This window comes from Erpetoichthys calabaricus, chromosome 1, assembly GCF_900747795.2.
Source record: "Erpetoichthys calabaricus chromosome 1, fErpCal1.3, whole genome shotgun sequence".
NCBI lineage: Eukaryota > Metazoa > Chordata > Cladistia > Polypteriformes > Polypteridae > Erpetoichthys > Erpetoichthys calabaricus.
The window spans coordinates 61,960,469-61,979,395 of NC_041394.2; the positions used below are offsets into that span (position 1 = coordinate 61,960,469).

General features: G+C 38.7%; 1 protein-coding gene and 1 long non-coding RNA gene across 2 annotated transcripts in view; one reads left to right on the forward strand and one right to left on the reverse strand.

Moving 5' to 3' along the window:
- Positions 1-18,927, reverse strand: part of LOC114650889 (tenascin-like) — a 585,410-nt gene that overhangs the window by 62,055 nt on the left and 504,428 nt on the right. The gene's annotated exons all lie outside the window — the stretch shown is intronic.
- Positions 10,835-18,927, forward strand: part of LOC127529643 (uncharacterized) — a 744,809-nt gene continuing 736,716 nt past the window's right edge. Inside the window, exon 1 of the long non-coding RNA XR_007936263.1 lies at positions 10,835-10,980. This is a non-coding gene — a long non-coding RNA (uncharacterized LOC127529643). The remainder of the gene's footprint in view (positions 10,981-18,927) is intronic.

Below are 18,927 nucleotides of genomic sequence, written 5' to 3' on the forward strand. Positions count from 1 at the left end.
TCACCACAAGTTGCACTTTCAAGATAATGTGCATTTACGCTACAGTCAACTGAAACCCCTTGACCACAGTCAGATAATCATCTTTTAATTATGTGACTTCTAAAACCAATTGACTACACCAGTGATGATTTAGGTGTGTCATATTAAAAAGGGTGACTAATTATGCAATCAATTATTTTGTGTTTTATATTTTGAATTTAGTTAGACCACTTGCAGAGATCGGTTGTCACTTTGATGTTAAAGATTGTTGATCAATGTCAAAAGCCAAAATAAATCCATTATGATTCAATGTCATATAACAATAAAATGAGAAAATCTCTACGGTGTCAAAAATTCACATACAGTAGAAACTGTAATAAAACAAGTTCCCAAAAACATTCCAGAAAGGATTTTTGTATCCACCATTTTGTTTATTCTCCACAATCAATTGGAGATGTAACCTCATATCTTATTTTTTAAGAATGATTTGGGTTATTTTTTTTTTTGCAGAATGCTTAGTGCAGTACTTTCTAGAGTTGTCCAGTTGTATTTAATACTTAACTCTTGTACCTTTACCAGATGGTGAATTGCATTTCAGTGTTGCTTTAGTGTTGACTAAATGGTAACTTTCTTGCAATTTATTTGTCTGAAAAGCCCGACATGCCTCTACTTTGGATTTGTAGTGAGGTTCATATGTCCAGCCAAACACTCCTTGCAAGGATCACACAACAGAACTTGAATTTTCAAGCACAGCCTGTTTACATGATGTGGTAATGGTCCGGCTATCCCAATTTTTTTGTAGTTGTTGGTTCATTATTACTTTGTCATGGCTGAAAGACATAAACCCTATCCATGTGTTGGGTTATAGCTCTTGTTATAAAGACAAGCCAGGAATACGAGAGTTGGTGACCCAGAGTAAATTGTAAGCTCCTGCATCTGACACACCACTACACTTTTTGCAAGTGCTTGTCTTGTCTGACAATAGTCTTGCAGTTCAGATGTCCTTCAGTTCAGTCATGGATGGTTGCAGTGCCTGCAGGTTTTTGTTCCAACTGAATTTTCTGAGTTGGAGATAATAATTGTTAATGAGAGAACTTGATATTTAATTATATACCTTTCATTCTGGTCATTCACATCAAGTAATTCTTGTGTTGTAGACTTTTGCTTTCCAAGAATACCATGTAAATGGTTTGTGGAGAAGAGGAGGTTAGTAATTCATTGCCCTTCATTTTTTCTTTCCTGTTTCATTTCAAATAGATCCTTTGTGAGGAACAGAGAGATGTAAATGGGACCAGGTTATATAGTGACTGGCTGGTTCCCTTGACATTTGCATTTCATTGTTCATTGGGTAAGAATTGAAGAAGCATTTAAAAACTAAGAATGTAGCTCTTTAAGAGTTAAACAAACAATGAATGTTGTCTGAGCAATAAGTTCTTCATCTGAAATAATTGGCTTCTAATAAAAATATCTTTGATTGGAGAAAAAGGTTGTAGCCACTGTAGCCCTCCAGAACTAAAGTTGAATTACCCATGTTGTAGCTTCTTTGGGGATATATATCCTTGAGGCCAACAGGGGTGGAGTAGGTGGCAGGTCCAAAGTGGGTTTAGAGAACCTCTTCTTGGTGAAGTTCCACTGGCCTGAGAGAAGGACGACTAATATGTAAGCTTTAATACAAACCTAGAATAATTCTCTGGTGCCTGGTTTATTCATCTCTGGTAAGGATTTCAAAATGTTCAGTGCAATGAAAGTCCCATTGCCTGTTTTTATTTTGATTTGTTCATTTATTTAATCAACCTGAGGATTCAAAGCAAGTACGTAGCTCAAGGCCAGAACCAAGTCTTGATGGACCGATTTAGTGCCTCCAAGTAAACTAAGCTGTATGTCTATAGAAAGCGCATGTTGAAAAAAAAGAAAAACATATGGACACAAGAAAAACATGACATTTCCACACACATAATGACTGGTGCCTGGAGGCCAAACCTTTGTTTTGCAGCATTATGAGGCAACACCTACTAATCATTATTTTATAAGATACTACTTTATTAGATAAAGTCACATATTTAATGCTGATAAGTTATTTAAAATGCACACTCTTGTATTTCATCAATGTATCAACATTAATATGGTTATTAATCTGACATTAATTTGCCATAAAACGTGGTGATTTTAAAGGCAAAGAGTCAGATTAACATTTTATTAAGTCATCAATAAACACACAAATAAATAAAGGCACTATATTACTTGCAGGGCAAAGTGAAGGGTGCACAGGAGCACAAGGAGATCTGTCCAGGCAGAGTGCAGCTGAAATCGCGGAGAATTCCTCAGAGAATGATTGGGGGGATGCCACTATGCAGTTTGAGTCCTTAGGGATGGCAGGAGAAGCCAGTCCCCTGCTAGAAGCAAGTCTGCCTGGCAGCCCACTTGATGCTGATGAGCCCAGCAGAGCCTCCAGCCCTGAACACAGGACTCTCTGGGCCATCGATCGCTTTAGTCATTTACCCCCAGATGGGAATCAGGTTGCCTATCGGACTCTGTCATGCATTCGGATGGAAGGCACATGCAGGTTTATTGGTGAGATCTGTATCCCCATTTTAAACTGTGCTCCTGGAGCAATGGACCTAGCAAAAAAGATAATGGTTTGGCACTTGAACAGTGAGGTCATTGAAGATGAAATAGAGTACCTCTTATCTGAGGACACTGACACTACAGTGCTTGAAGTGCTGGGAATGGCAAGAGACATGGATACGGCAGAAGGCAAGAGCCCAGAAGTTAACAGCCAGGAGGGTGGTGGGCCACCCCACATTCGTCTCACATATGACTTTGAAATTATTTATCCAGATGACTATCATCCATGTGGACTCTCCCCAGAACAATTGGAGAGCCTGCCTACAAAGGCATTTGAAGGAAATAGCTTTCTCACCACATGCAGTGTTTGTCTGGCAACCTTCAGTAATGGAGATTTACTCCGTCACCTTCCATGCACCCACAATTTCCATGTGGAATGCATTGACCAGTGGCTGTTTGTGAATTCTACTTGTCCAGTCTGCCGCAGTAAAGTGACATCATCAGCTGTCATCTGACAAGCTGTCTAAAAACCCACAATTGCTGTAGATTGATGAAGTTGGGTTCATAATTTCTAAAAATGGTTAAACATTTACCACAGTAAGACTCTCTTACTGAAAAGACAGTGGAGCAGCAACATCAAACGTCCCTCTGAAGAGTCAACAGTCTGAGTGAGTAACTGAATATTGTAGCTTTATTATGTAAGAAAAACAACTGATTGCTTGCTGTTTCAAAAACACTTCTTGCCCTTAGTGTTCAAACCAGGTGATCCTTTTCAAGTGTTTCAGAAAATATAACACCACTCTAAAGTTGATGATCTAAGTAAAGTCTGGGTGTGGTCCACCCCACATACAGACTACAAAATATCATTCTTAGATTTTTGGAAGCAAGCCATTATCAAGGTTACTTCCAATAAGCATGATACTTCACAACACCAGACATAGATATTTTACAAATGGAGCATAGGCAGGTTAAGCAAATTACTTGTAGTAGTCACACAGAGACCCTATTTACACATGTAAGTGATGGAAAGGAATATATAGGTACATTTTCAAGGAACATAGAGGTGTATATATTGAGATCAAGGATCAGAAAGCACTTGTGTCAGGAATTTCCTAGATTGAGATTTAGTATAATGCCCAACATCAAGTGTCATGGCCTCCTCATTTTCATATGATGTGCTGATATTCATATATATTAACCAATCATAGCAAGTCTGTGGGGTGAAAAGTGGAAGTTTTGAGAGATTGTTTAGCAGAACTTTGTTTACTTAAATTTGCTTTTTGAAAGGTGTCTAGAAATTGGATGGATTTTGAAATACAGGAGTCTTTTTCCATCCAAGCCAAGGAGACATAGCTGTACACCTTCTTGACAAAGACAATTTTTTACCAGTGAAGACAGCAACGCATTTCAGCGGGTGTAGAGGTGCAGTGACACTGACAAGGACTGGGCACATGGCGCTTGACACACATCCTGTGGAAATTGAGTTCAGTGCAGTTTACTGAAATGGCAAATCTACTTTGTACCTGACATGGCTGTTTTCCAGTTTCCGATTATTAGTGTTGCTATTATATCTTAAATGCATGTTTCGTGGTCTAAGAACAGTATGCAAACTAATAAAAAAATACATTGAATCCACCACTTGATCATTGCTGCTCACCGATGTACTTTCCTTTCAGGAACAAAAAAATAAATAAAAATAAAAACACAATCAATGGTTGTCATTTTTCACATTCTATGGGCTTCCCACCCCCTTACTTGGGATGGGCGATATATCTGCGAACACTGTTGACATGGGAGTATGCCATGTCACCCAAGAATGTGTAAACTAGGAAACTGCTGGACATTCCTACTAAGATTAATTTCGTGAATTTCCCCTCCTGCTGTCCTACCTGTCAGGTGCCACCATCACCAACACCTTTGTCAAATCTCTTTGCAGTTATAGCTTGTGTCCACTTTATTGTTTGCCTGACCATTTATACACCTAATGTGTGTTCTCTAACATTAAGGATAAAACCCATGCATACTTTCTTTTACAGTGCCATTTAAGGACATATTTACTCTATATATGCCAAAAGATTAGCGAAATTATGCAACATTTTCATCCAATGGTAATTTTTCTTCAAAACCATTCGTCATATAGTACGCATCTATATTTAGAATTTTTTTGTCTTCATTAGGCGAATGCAAGAATGATACACTCAAGTCAATACACCCAATTTAACGTGCATACGTCAAACAACATACCTTATATACATCCGCTACGCTAAGAACAGTTCAGTTGTGTGTAAGCATTCAGCAAATGAAGCTTTTGTAATGGCACATGTGTGGAAGAATAATTTTAGGGTAACAGCATTCTTCTTAAAGAAATAGCACAAAAGCTTAATAAATGTCAGAAACCTGTTCAGGCACACCAGGAAACCATATAAAGGTCAAGTGAACAAAAAAATGTACATTGAAATAATAATGTTCCAGAAGAAAAACTGATGTAATATACAAAATATACTGAAGGATGACTAAGAGATGACTAAGAAATCAGCAGATGTCCTATAAACGAGAAAGGACAATTCTTATATGCACAGAAATTTCAAGGGTGATGGCGCAACTCAAAGGTATAAGAAGAACCAGAATATAATATAACATACTTTTATTTTATAAAAATCATTTGGGTGTAAACCAATGAACTAACCAGAGTAAAATGTATGCATTGATTGACACTGTATGTAAATTCAACAGTTTATAAAATGAACCTCTATTCTTTGTTTTCTCTTACCATTCTGACTGCGCTGACCATGCTGTAACAGACTGCTTTTGAAGAATGCTCCCTCTAAGGCATTTTGCTGAAGAGTAATGAAAAGATACAATGAACAGCTTTTCTCCTGCCTGATTACTGATTTGTCCTGTTAGAGTGTGTGTGTTCCTTTCTTTAATAAGATGTTACATTTCAACCACACATGCTTACAAATTTTAAAACAGCATAAGCATTCAGTTTATGGTGATCATGCAGGAGAAATTGTATTCCTTCCATGTATTAAGCTAGATACTGGCGATATTTCAGCAAGTAGATTACCATTCATCTTGCATAGATGACAATTTCCAATACTTTTCGTATTTGCTATAACTATAAATAAATCTCAGAATTATTTGGCTGTGTTGACTAAATGCTTTCTTGCAATTTATTTGTCTGAAAAGTCTGAAATGCCCCTTCATTGGGCTGCCACTGACGGCCAGGAGGCCCTTCCCCCCTACCCCCTGTGCCCCCCAATTCATCTATAATAATATTTTGGACTTAGGTGCAAAGAGGTTATAGTAATATTGAATGATGGATTACTGGTTGGCACCCTGCCCGGGATTGGTTCCTGCCTTGTGCCCTGTGTTGGCTGGGATTGGCTCCAGCAGACCCCCGTGACCCTGTGTTTGGATTCAGCGGGTTGGAAAATGGATGGATGGATGGATTACTGGCTGGGTGTTAGTTTGGAGTAAAAACAAAAATTGAGCTGACGTAGTCATTCTTGCTGCATGCTCTGAGTGACATTGTGGTCAGGATATTCTATGTGTTGTCTGTTATCTGTTCAGGGCTAAAGTACTTACTAGTAAACAAATTTGTGAGGCAGATATGAAAGACAATAGGCCACTCTTGGTTATAAATACTTCAATCAGATCTTCTTTCTTTGTTCAGAGATCTCATCTTCTATACCCTCCACTAACCTTCAAGTACATTATGAAACACTTGCTCATATATATTTTTATCCATCCATCCATTTTCCAACCCGCTGAATCCAAACACAGGGTCATGGGGGTCTGCTGGAGCCAATCCCAGCCAACACAGGGCACAAGGCGGGAATCAATCCCGGGCAGGGTGCCAACCCACCGCATGACACACTCAAACACACCCACACACCAAGCACACACTAGGGCCAATTTAGAATCACCAATCCACCTAACCTGCATGTCTTTGGAAACCGGAGCGCCTGGAGGAAACCCACACAGACATGGGGAGAACATGTAAACTCCACGCAGGGAGGACTCGGGAAGCGAACCCGGGTCTCCTAACTGCGAGGCAGCAGCGCTACCACTGCACCACCGTGCCGCCCTGTATTTTTATCTACATGCTTTTGCCCACACTTTTAGCCAGTTGTTATCTCCTTTACATTGGTTAGAACTCTTCATGGTAACTGTTGCACATTTTTTGTGTGACCAACCTACTTGTATTACTCCAAAACTGTAGGTGTAAAACTCTACTTTATATCATGTAAATAAAATTCACATTCAGGCAGGAATAACTGCAGAAAAATAACAGATTAATCACATATTAATAAAGCATATAGTATCTCAAATAATGAAGCTGCTGAGGTTTTTAAACAAACTACCTAATACCTCTTTGGTCTGATGGTGTAGTTTCCCCACTTTTTGTCCTCCAAATATAAACAATCACATTTTTTGTCACTCCAGAATATAGGAACACAAGAAAGGTTTTGACAAGTGTATGCCATTCAATCATAGCTTGTTATTATTTACATCAAGATATGAAGGTTCCCAAAATACTGTATGTTGTAAAGTTTAAAGATACAATTCTTTTCCTCTTACCTGTGATCCTTCACTCCAGATTCTAGTCTTATGTTTTTGATTCCTATACCAGGATGAAGTCTGAATTAAGCCTTAAGGTCTGTGGCCTTTATTTCTGGGTATAGGCCTAAGTTTGCCGGACTAAAACTTCTTTATGCACCCCCATGCTGTCCCTGTGCTCCTGAGTTCTGAGTATCCCTTGAATAATAAGGTAAACAAAACAGCTGCCTGCTCTCTGACTGGGACCACAGATTTCCACCTGCACCAGAGAATGTATGTATGCTACATGCAGTGTGTCTGCATGCTGTATTTAGATAGCCTGTATGAAGTTGTCTGCCTTTTATCGGTTAAAAGCTCAGTAGATCTCAGTATGTGTTGGTTCACATGTTCTCTACCAGGCTCAGAACACTGAAGACTGACTTTCTGATCTCTAGTATGCTGGGACCTCATGCCTAAGTGGTGCATACGTACAAAAATGTTGCATACTCCTGTTTCCACTCTTACACCAAGATGTATAAAAACTAAACTTGGAGTAGCATTATATACATATTCATGGCAGCCTTAGACTATGTGCATGCATGGACAGCTTTCAGCATCAAAGCAGTTCTACTGTTTCTGTGTGGTTTCCCTATCTTTTTTAGAGTTGCATCCATGACATGGGCGTTATCAAATGCACCAAAATTAGTTGCATATCATTTACAAATTTAAATCACTTGTAATTAATCTCAAACAATATAATGGTGCACGGAATGGCCAAACTATTCCAACTATCATGGCTGCTTTTGCATTGTTAGGTGACATCGCAAATGGAAGAATTACAAGAGAGCCGACCAACATATTTAGAGATCATACCGATTTCTTGTTCAATGACGATGACTGGTTTCTAAGACAATTTCAATTTCCAAGAGCTATCCTCTTGGACCTGTGTGCTGAACTGCGGTCTGCTTTACAAAGGCAGATTTTGGAGGAATTGTGCTCTACCTGTACCTTTTTCAAGTTCTGTTCACTTTCTGGTTTTTAGCCACAGGAGCTTTTCAGTGTGAACTGGCTGACTGATTAGGTATTTCTCAGTCATTACTGAGTCACTCAGTGCCAGTGGGATAGTACTATCTGCTTGTCATATAGATATATAAGATTTCCTTACACTATGGTTGAACAGGCAAACATCAAAGCTCAAATTGCAGAAATGTCCATTTTTCCAAATGTAATTGGAGTTGTCGATTGCACGCACATTGCTATAAAGGCACCTTTACATGCATTGCTTATGTAAATTGAAAGTAATTCCACTCTATTAATGTGCAGATTATCTGTGATGTGAAAATGCATCTCATTAAAGTTGTGGTGAGATAGCCTGCCTCAACTCATGATTCATTCATTCTGAGAAATAGTAGTGCTAAGAACAGACTTGAAAATGGTGTTGCGTGTGATGGCTGGCTTTTCGGTAAGATAAGACATTTAATATTACCCCTTTGGTCAAAATTGTAAGTTATCTGTATGATGTAACCATATAACATGATTACTTAGATGACAGCAGGTACCCACTGAAGACATGGCTTTTCTGCCTACTCGCCAAATTACTGACTGAACAAGAGCAACAATATAATAACCTCCTGGATCGGGTGCTGGTAAGATGCTGGGTCTAAGTGTCTCGCCAATAATCGCAGCAGCTCCCTGCTGAAACGGTGTGAACGCTCTGGAATTCTGCTACTTCTTTTAGTGGTATTGACATTCAGATGGTGGGCTGCGACTCACCTTTTCATGTTGACTTTGATATCTGACCACTTCTTTTTTATTTTGGGCACTGTGTGTTTTTGAACTTGAACTTTAGAGTGCCTCTGACACACTGTGTCACTCCATCAATTGCCTTTTCTTGCTTATACCACAGCTTAAGCCACCAAGTAGTACGTTTTTCCTTGCCTCCACTTCACTGAGCAAGACCTCCATTTCACACTCACTGAAAGAATTTTTTTACACATGCTTTTGCCATTGTCTTTGAACAAAATACTGCACGGAAGGGGCTATTTATATTGATTTGCATATTTAAATAGGGCAAAATTCTGGGAGGAATCTCTTGCATGTGTATTAAAACTCACATTGATTGAGGTTTTAAAGGGAAAGTGTGTAGAACTTTACTTACGCAGTGATTTATGCATCTGAATTTTTTTGTGCATACGCACATTTCTAGTTTTGTCCGTATGCCATGTTTGGGACTCCTGAAGTAAAGCTCTCTGACTTTGAAGGTACAAGGACTTTTTCTCATTTTAGTTTCCATCAAGGTTTTATTTCCTGGATACACATATCCACAAGATCTTTCTGTCCTATATCTTCCTTGCAGAGGTGCTCTTGGAAGATCTGTTTTGTAAATCTAGTTAGACATGTTTGTTTCTTTGTGCTACCTAGTTGGATCTTATGCCCTTTTATATACAAAGAGTATACAGTGGTGTGAAAAACTATTTGCCCCCTTCTTGATTTCTTATTCTTTTGCATGTTTGTCACACAAAATGTTTCTGATCATCAAACACATTTAACCATTAGTCAAATATAACACAAGTAAACACAAAATGCAGTTTTTAAATGATGGTGTTTATTATTTAGGGAGAAAAAAAATCCAAACCTACATGGCCCTGTGTGAAAAAGTAATTGCCCCCTTGTTAAAAAATAACCTAACTGTGGTGTATCACACCTGAGTTCAATTTCCGTAGCCATCCCCAGGCCTGATTACTGCCACACCTGTTTCAATCAAGAAATCACTTAAATAGGAGCTGCCTGACACAGAGAAGTAGACCAAAAGCACCTCAAAAGCTAGACATCATGCCAAGATCCAAAGAAATTCAGGAACAAATGAGAACAGAAGTAATTGAGATCTATCAGTCTGGTAAAGGTTATAAAGCCATTTCTAAAGCTTTGGGACTCCAGCGAACCACAGTGAGAGCCATTATCCACAAATGGCAAAAACATGGAACAGTGGTGAACCTTCCCAGGAGTGGTCGGCCGACCAAAATTACCCCAAGAGTGCAGAGACGACTCATCCGAGAGGTCACAAAAGACCCCAGGACAACGTCTAAAGAACTGCAGGCCTCACTTGCCTCAATTAAGGTCAGTGTTCACGACTCCACCATAAGAAAGAGACTGGGCAAAAACCGCCTGCATGGCAGATTTCCAAGACGCAAACCACTGTTAAGCAAAAAGAACATTAGGGCTCGTCTCAATTTTGCTAAGAAACATCTCAATGATTGCCAAGACTTTTGGGAAAAGATCTTGTGGACTGATGAGTCAAAAGTTGAACTTTTTGGAAGGCAAATATCCCATTACATCTGGCGTAAAAGGAACACAGCATTTCAGAAAAAGAACATCATACCAACAGTAAAATATGGTGGTGGTAGTGTGATGGTCTGGGGTTGTTTTGCTGCTTCAGGACCTGGAAGGCTTGCTGTGATAGATGGAACCATGAATTCTACTGTCTACCAAAAAATCCTGAAGGAGAATGTCCGGCCATCTGTTCGTCAACTCAAGCTGAAGCGATCTTGGGTGCTGCAACAGGACAATGACCCAAAACACACCAGCAAATCCACCTCTGAATGGCTGAAGAAAAACAAAATGAAGACTTTGGAGTGGCCTAGTCAAAGTCCTGACCTGAATCCAATTGAGATGCTATGGCATGACCTTAAAAAGGCGGTTCATGCTAGAAAACCCTCAAATAAAGCTGAATTACAACAATTTTGCAAAGATGAGTGGGCCAAAATTCCTCCAGAGCGCTGTAAAAGACTCATTGCAAGTTATCGCAAACGCTTGATTGCAGTTATTGCTGCTAAGGGTGGCCCAACCAGTTATTAGGTTCAGGGGGCAATTACTTTTTCACACAGGGCCATGTAGGTTTGGATTTTTTTTCTCCCTAAATAATAAACACCATCATTTAAAAACTGCATTTTGTGTTTACTTGTGTTATATTTGACTAATGGTTAAATGTGTTTGATGATCAGAAACATTTTGTGTGACAAACATGCAAAAGAATAAGAAATCAGGAAGGGGGCAAATAGTTTTTCACACCACTGTATAGTCAGCTTCAACAAAGAAGGGGACAGTTATTATGGAGGAACATCAGCACCATCACATATCCCTTTTTTCCATTCAAGAGAGCATCTGAAAGATTTTTATGTTATCATTATTGCATGGCTTGGCAGGTAGAGCATATTTATACACTTGAAGCACAAAGTCAGAAAATGGACATTTGCAGACTTTAGGCATGTGTCTTTTCGCTGCCGAGACCAACTTTTCACATCAGCATTAGTATGTATGTTAATGAGGTTCTAGCGTCCACAATGTACGTAGGCATTTATTTTAGCTGTCCTTGTAAAAATATTTTTATCTATGACCGAAAATGTGGTACAGTGGGGTAGTGCTGCTACATCAAAGCCCTGGGATCCATGGGTTTTAGTCCATTTGCACTTTCTTTTGGCATTTCTGTGGGTTCTATTCTTTGTTCTATTCCTAGAATGCATTTAGTTTAGGTGATTTGGAACTATAAATTGTCTGATAACGATGAGTGAGCCCTGCAATGGACCCATTACCCATTGCTACCAGGATGAGACTATATCACTGCATCACTGAGCTGCAATATAGGTTTGGAAATTTGATGACTAGATAGATGAAGGTTTTACCTGTTTTAGTATTCAGTAGTACCTTGCACTGCTTACTGTATTAATGTGGAACAGTATTGTTTTCTACTTGTTTACATTACATTGACTCTTAAGTTAATTTCTGATACTGATAAGACCCTGGCTTCAGTGGCAATGTACCCATAATTATTTGTTAGGTTAATTGAATTTCACATTAGATGACAAATTTTTACATTCCTTTAGATTTAAATGACATTCTCTACATTTCATTTGTAACTTATATGTAGTAAATCATATGTTTGAAACATACTAGGTATCTGACATAAGGGGCCCTCCTCATCTGAAACTTGAAATCCCAAGGCTATAGGTGGAAACCTAAATGCTGGCTCCTGGTGTGAACTTGAACATGTGGCTGAAATTAAGTGTAGTCCCAGAGTATTAACAGTGTATAAGTGGGTTTCCAGCCTAATGCCAAATGCACAAAACAATCTCTGGCTTATTTCTCAGTTCAGATATTATAGTCAAATGGCCTGTGTTTTGTTGTGGAGGCTGGTCATCTTTTACAAACAACCCATCCAATTTTTAGTTGGGTATCATAATTTGTGGTGAAATTTGTACCACTAGATCTCCCAGGTCCCATCTCTGCTATCCACTGTAACCAGGCATCTATAGCCAGGGATGGGTATAAAGTGTCCAATGACACCCTAAATTGTTCAGAAATTTGCACAATACATACTTGTTAATTGTATGTTTGTCCTCATCCTTTACTACTTGCAGGGCTTTAGATTCTTGAATAGTTTGCAGCCAAATAAAAAAGGAGGAGGATACTGCATCATAAATACAATATGAAAAGGGAATGCAAAAGAAATAAATATACCATCTTCTCAAATATCAGACGCAATATCTGTGAAGGGGTGAATCTCAAGCATTATTATACCAGCAGTACCAAAGAGAAGAATCTTATGGTAATAAAGAAGCATTGAATGATAAACATTTTCTTTTCTTTACTCAGAGGGATAATAACTGGATGATCAAGGTATCAAGGTATCAGTCACTCTTGGTTCTTATTCCAGATTTTATGATTTTGATGAGATCCTACTTCACAACTCAAGGTAGACAGTGTGTGTTACTTGGAATGCTTTGCGATTTTAATTTTTCTGAGACACTAGGATAAGGCGGAGTGCTGAGGCTTTCATAAGAAATTGCATTGTCGTGTTTTTTTCATGCCTTTGCTGCTTTTAAAAACTTATTAGATGGGCTATCTGCACATAAATGAATCTGCTAAGACAATACATTACACTTTTACAGAGCAATAAAATGCAGGTAACATCTAGTGAAAAAACATTCACAATAAAATGGAGTTCTGTGGTGTAAATTCTTTAAATTAAATAAAATGTAAATGAAATATAGGACTGCAAACAGCTTAGGGACAATACAAATATAGTACAACATGGCGAAATTCTGTGGAGTAAAACCTTCAAATAAAACACTAAATATACTAAGATAAATACAGTTAGGTGTAGTAAAATGTTTAAATAAAATACAAGCACAGCACAGTGAAATCCTCAAGTAAAATTATAATAATGTGCATCTTTCTTAACATGCCGTAAAATGCTACCAGGGCAACTTTAAGTACTGCTAGCTGATTGGGGGGCACAGAATGCTTCTGCTTAACAGTTAATGTAGTTAAAACTTCAGATGCAGGAGGAACGCCTAACTGGCTCTGGCAAACCCACTGTGTGTTATAAACACATCACCCCTGGGGGAAAAAGTATTTTTGATTTAAAAACAGGGCAGAAAGTGTAACAAGAATAATACAACAATTCAGTAATAACAGATGGGAATTTGAATGTAATTTCTTTCCAGGCCTGAAATACAAATTGAGAGATGCTGTGGTCCCTGAGGACTGGACACCCAAGCAAATGTAAGCCTTGATTTATTGTATGTGTGTGTGTGTTTTTAATGTATAATTTTTGAAAATAGATGGAAATAAACAATCATGTTCACAAAACTTTTGTTGTATATCTTGTATTTTTGATCTCTTCCTTGGCTAAGACAAACTGCGCACCCAAACAAGTGGAACAATACCAGGTTAATTTTATCCATGTATATCCTAAAAGTTTGTTATTTTTAAATAAATATTTTCCTATATTTTCATTTCAGATACATCCACACAACTATATTTTCATTCAAAATAGTTTCTCCTTTAACTACCCTGGCATTTTAAACCTTGAAAATTGAGACTTTTGAACATACTCTCAAGAGCCATATATCTGCTCAGTATTTTATTGTAGATGAGTGAAAACTTAGAACTCTGATTGGCTTGTGCTTATTACATGTTGCTTTCCTGATTGGATCCTGCTCATTACAACCTCTTATTCCCTGATTAGTTATCCTTCATGAAAGAAAGATATATTCCAATGTAGTGGACATAAAATAAGGGTCTGGATGCAAACATCCAGTGGCAGACCCGTTAATAATATCACATGATCATGTGGCTGGAGGATCGTCTGCTGCTTGAGGTCTGTAGCCAAATTCTATTGGGGGGTCTTAGAGGAGTTGATTTCCATGGCACTTGTGTTTCTTACCTGTATACATCTAAATTATGTTTTGTTCAGTTTAAATGCTGCATACATGTGCAAAAGGTAAATAGTTTCTTTGGTATTCGGTTGCTAGAGTTTTGAGATAACTCCCATGGCCAGTAGCATAAAAATCCCTTCAACAAGGATAATTTTTCTGTGCAGCCAAACAGCTACATTACATGTGTTTATGGTCGCTTTAGTGTGAACTAGTGATGGGAGGTCCAGCTCTTTTCAAAGATTCTGTGCTTTTGGCATGGCTCCCTTAGAAGAGCTGGCTCTTAAGGCTCCCAAATGGCCCTTCATTTACTATCACTTGGAGCCTTCTATTTTAGCCTAATTTAGCAATTATGAATGGTTTGTGTGTTAGTAAGCAATTTTTTACTTAGGTTTTCGTAAAAGTCTTATTTTTATACATTTTTTCTTGTTACAAAAAATACACGGTTACTATTTAACATTTTAATCAAACCTTTAAATGACCTTCTGAACACAGAACCACAGGAAACAAATCAAACATTATGACACTTTAGATAAAAGTCTTTAGTGCAGGTTGGCATTCAGAAGTACTAGATGCCTCAGCTTGGATGGTGTGCCCATCAAAATAAAGTCCCACCCCTGCCTGCATGGGTTCTCAGCAGAGCTGAGCAGGAGGGGCTGAAGATTCGGCTCTCCCCAACGGGATTCAGCTCTTCTCGTTCACTACAAAGAATCGGCTCTTAGAGCCGCCTTGTTCATGAACGACACATCACTAGTGTGAATGGAGATATTTTTATATTTTTGTAAACAATGTGAAAACACTTGTGTGGATAGAGATTGTTTTTGTTTAAAAATTTAATTTTTAAATGAAACTATAGTAGCATGGATGAAGTGCAAAACAGCATCAATCAAATTGTCCCACTCATTTTGGGCTCCAAGTTAGTTCTAGTGCTCTGAGATGTTGTGCTGGCTGTGCTTCTGCTTCACCCTCTTTGTTGAGATCCTCTGACCCTCTCTTCTCCTCTCACACCGCTTCACTACACCGCCTTAGATGTGTCCAGGCCTTTGGACCTTGGCTGCCAAAGTAAGTCTTGTTTTTTTGGCTGAATCACAATTTGTTACTTGGGTTGTAATATCTGATATGTGCTCTGCAATTGAGACAGTTGATGATGTTGCAAAATTTAATGGATGTGCATGTTGTATCAGTCTTTTTTTTAAATACACAAAATTATGCTTGCACACAATATTTTCTATACTTCTATTTCCTCATTACCTCTGCTTTCATCTTATAACCATAAATATTGAGATCCATCATGTTCAGACCAAAGTGTGTGTGTTTATTTACTTACTTACTTACTTATCTACCTTTTCATGTATTTATTTGAAGAACTTCTGTAAAAAGCCAAATTTCCCCTGGGGACAATTAAAGTTGCATCGATTTAAAATATAACAAATTTATAAATTTTGCAGCCATATGTTATAGATCAGACTACAGTTATATAACTACTACAATGATGTTTACAAATTTACAGCTGCTAATAAAGAATTACATTAGACTTCATTATTAATAAAATGATGCCGTCTCCAACTGGATATGTGGATTTACTAACCAAACCATCAACTTCAGTATGTAAGGATTTTCAACATTACATTCTCCATGATGACCGTCAACACAGGCACTCCACAGGGTTGTGTGCTGAGTCTTCTCGCTACTCCTTGTTTACCTCTGACTGTTTAGCCAGACACAACTCCAACTCCATCATTAAATTTGCTGATGACACCACAAAAAAGAGGTCTACCCTCTGATGCCAAGACAATAATCTTATCCTTAATGTAAGCAAATTCAAGGAGCTGATTGTCTTTATAAGGCAGTTTGCACCAGAGAGAATGCTGCTAAAAGTGTATGTAGCTTTACATTTCTCACAGTGACTAACACTTATTCACTGAAGTGGGCACAACACATTTCAACTCTTCTCAAAAAGGATCACAAGCACCTCTACTTCCTCAGACATCTAATGGCTGCTTGCATTTCTCAATCTTTACAGAAAGTTCTACGGGTGCGTAGTGGAGTTTATCTGAACTGGGTGCATCACATGCTGGTACACCACCTGCTCGGCATAAGAATGTAAAGCACTGCACTGGTTGGTGAGGGCAGCACATAATATCTCTGGCTTCCATCTGCCTTGTATTCATGACACATACAACATTCAACTGCCAAATAGAATAGTACCATTAAAGACCTTTGCTGTCTTTCTCTCTCCTAAAGTCTGGCAAATACTATAGGACCATTGGCACTGTCACTAGCAGATTCTGGGATGGTTTATGTCTACAGGTTGTAAGGTTCCTGAAGAGCCAATAATAGCAACAACGATTCTAACAAAACAATGTGGACTCTCTCTCTCTCTGTCTCTCTCTCTAAATATATATATAATTGATATATATATAATTGAAGGGAACACTTATCACACATCAGATCTCGATCGAAATATTAAAGTGGAAAATATTTACTGAGTATTACTGTGTACTTTGTTGAGAACAAAAAGATGCAACAATGGTCAATGAAAACCAAATTCATCAGTGAGCTCCTGGACGGTCTGTGGCACTACTTTGCAGCATTGGATGCACCGATACCCTAATGTTCCAGAGGTTCTCAATTGGATTTAGGTCTGGGGAATGTGCCTGCTAGTCAATGGCATTAATGTCTCTGCCATCCAGGAACTGCCTACACACTCTGGGTACATGAGCCTGAGCATTGTCCTGCACCAGGAGGAACCCAGGGCCCACTGCACCAGTGTAAGGTCCGACAATGGCTCTGAGGATTTCATCATGGTACCTAACAGCAGTCAGGGTATCATTGCCTAGCACGTGGACCCAAGGATATGCCTCACCAGACCATCTTTGACCCACTGCCAAAACAATCATGCTGGATGGTGGAGTCGCCAATTGAAGTATTCTCTGGTGAATGCCAATCAACCTGCACAGTGACAGACTATGAGCACAGGTCCCCCTAGAGATCATTGGGCCATCATACCACCCTCATGGCATCTGTTTCTAAAAGTCTGGTCAGAAACATGCACACCAGTCGCCAGCTGGGGGTCATTTGGTAGGGCTCTGGCAGTGCTCTTCTTGTTCTTCCTTGCACAAAGAAGGAAATACTGGTCTTGCTGCTGGGTTGATGCCCTTCCATGGCCCTGTCCAGCTCTCTTCATGAAACAGCATGTCTCCTGGTATCTCCTCCATGCTCTTGAGACTGAGTTGGGAGATGCAGCAAACCTCCTTGCAACAGTACATATGGATGTGCCACCGTAGAAGAGCTGGACCACCTACAGTCATATGAAAAAGTCTGGGAATCCCTCTCAGCCTGCATAATAATTTACTCTACTTTCAACGAAAAAGATAACAGTGGTATGTCTTTCATTTCCTAGGAACATCTGAGTACTGGGGTGTTTTCCGAACAAAGATTTTTAGTGAAGCAGTATTTAGTTGTATGAAGTTAAATCAGATGTGAAAAACTGGCTGTGCAATAATTTGGGTCCCCTTGTAATTTTGCTGATTTGAATGCATGTAACTCCTCAATACTGATTACTTGCAACACCAAATTGGTTGGATTAGCTCGTTAAGCCTTGAACATCATAGACAGGTGTGTCCAATCATGAGAAAAGGTATTTAAGGTGGTCAATTGCAAGTTGTGCTTCCCTTTGTCTCTCCTCTGAAGAGTGACAGCATGGGATCTTCAAAACACCTCTCAAAAGATCTGAAACCAAAGATTGTCCAGTATCATGGTTTAGGAAAAGGCTACAAAAAAATATAACCCAGTCATTAATTGCTACCTGCTTCTTAAACGAGCTTTCTCTTATGCCAATAGGAGCACACAAGCAGTGATCACCACATATAATACATTATATTCATGATATTACAGCTCTTGGAATATTTTAAAATACTAGTATACTTGATATCACTTTCATTAAGAAATGCATTAAAGCATGTATTAAACATATGGGGGTACAGTGGCACAGTGGTAGCAATGAGCTGGTGCGCTGTCCAGGAATTGTTCTGTGATGTGCATGTCTCTGGATGGAATAATTTATTTGCAGCAGTACTGTGTATCAATTTGTATCCTTCTGTTTTCTTTCTTCATGTAACCAGTCGCCACCCAATAAGTGTCTGTAATAAATGAAAAAGCAGCTACAAATTCTTCAAAACGTTTAAGGAACATTGAAAAATCTTTGATATACACATTTAATTATTCCATCGATCCATCCATCCAGAGTTGCACCAGTTACAGCAAGCATTGAGTGCAAGGAAGGAACAATCCCTGGACGGGGTGCTTGCTCATTGCTACCACTGAGCCACTCTGCCCCCACCCCACCTACATGCGTAGTTATTAACAGTATACAATATTTAAATGAAGTTAAGAATTTATCTGTAAAATGTAATATACATACAATTACATATACAATGTAATATACATTGTATGATGCATTGCATCATAAAAAATAATATCAATACATCCTAGTATTCTAACAGCACACAACTCCAAGAGGATAGGTCTTGGAAATCTAAGTCAACTTAGAAGCCGTTGTCATAATCATCTGTAAATACATGCTCTCGTCTATTGAATTGAATTGAACTCCTTTATTGTCATTGTA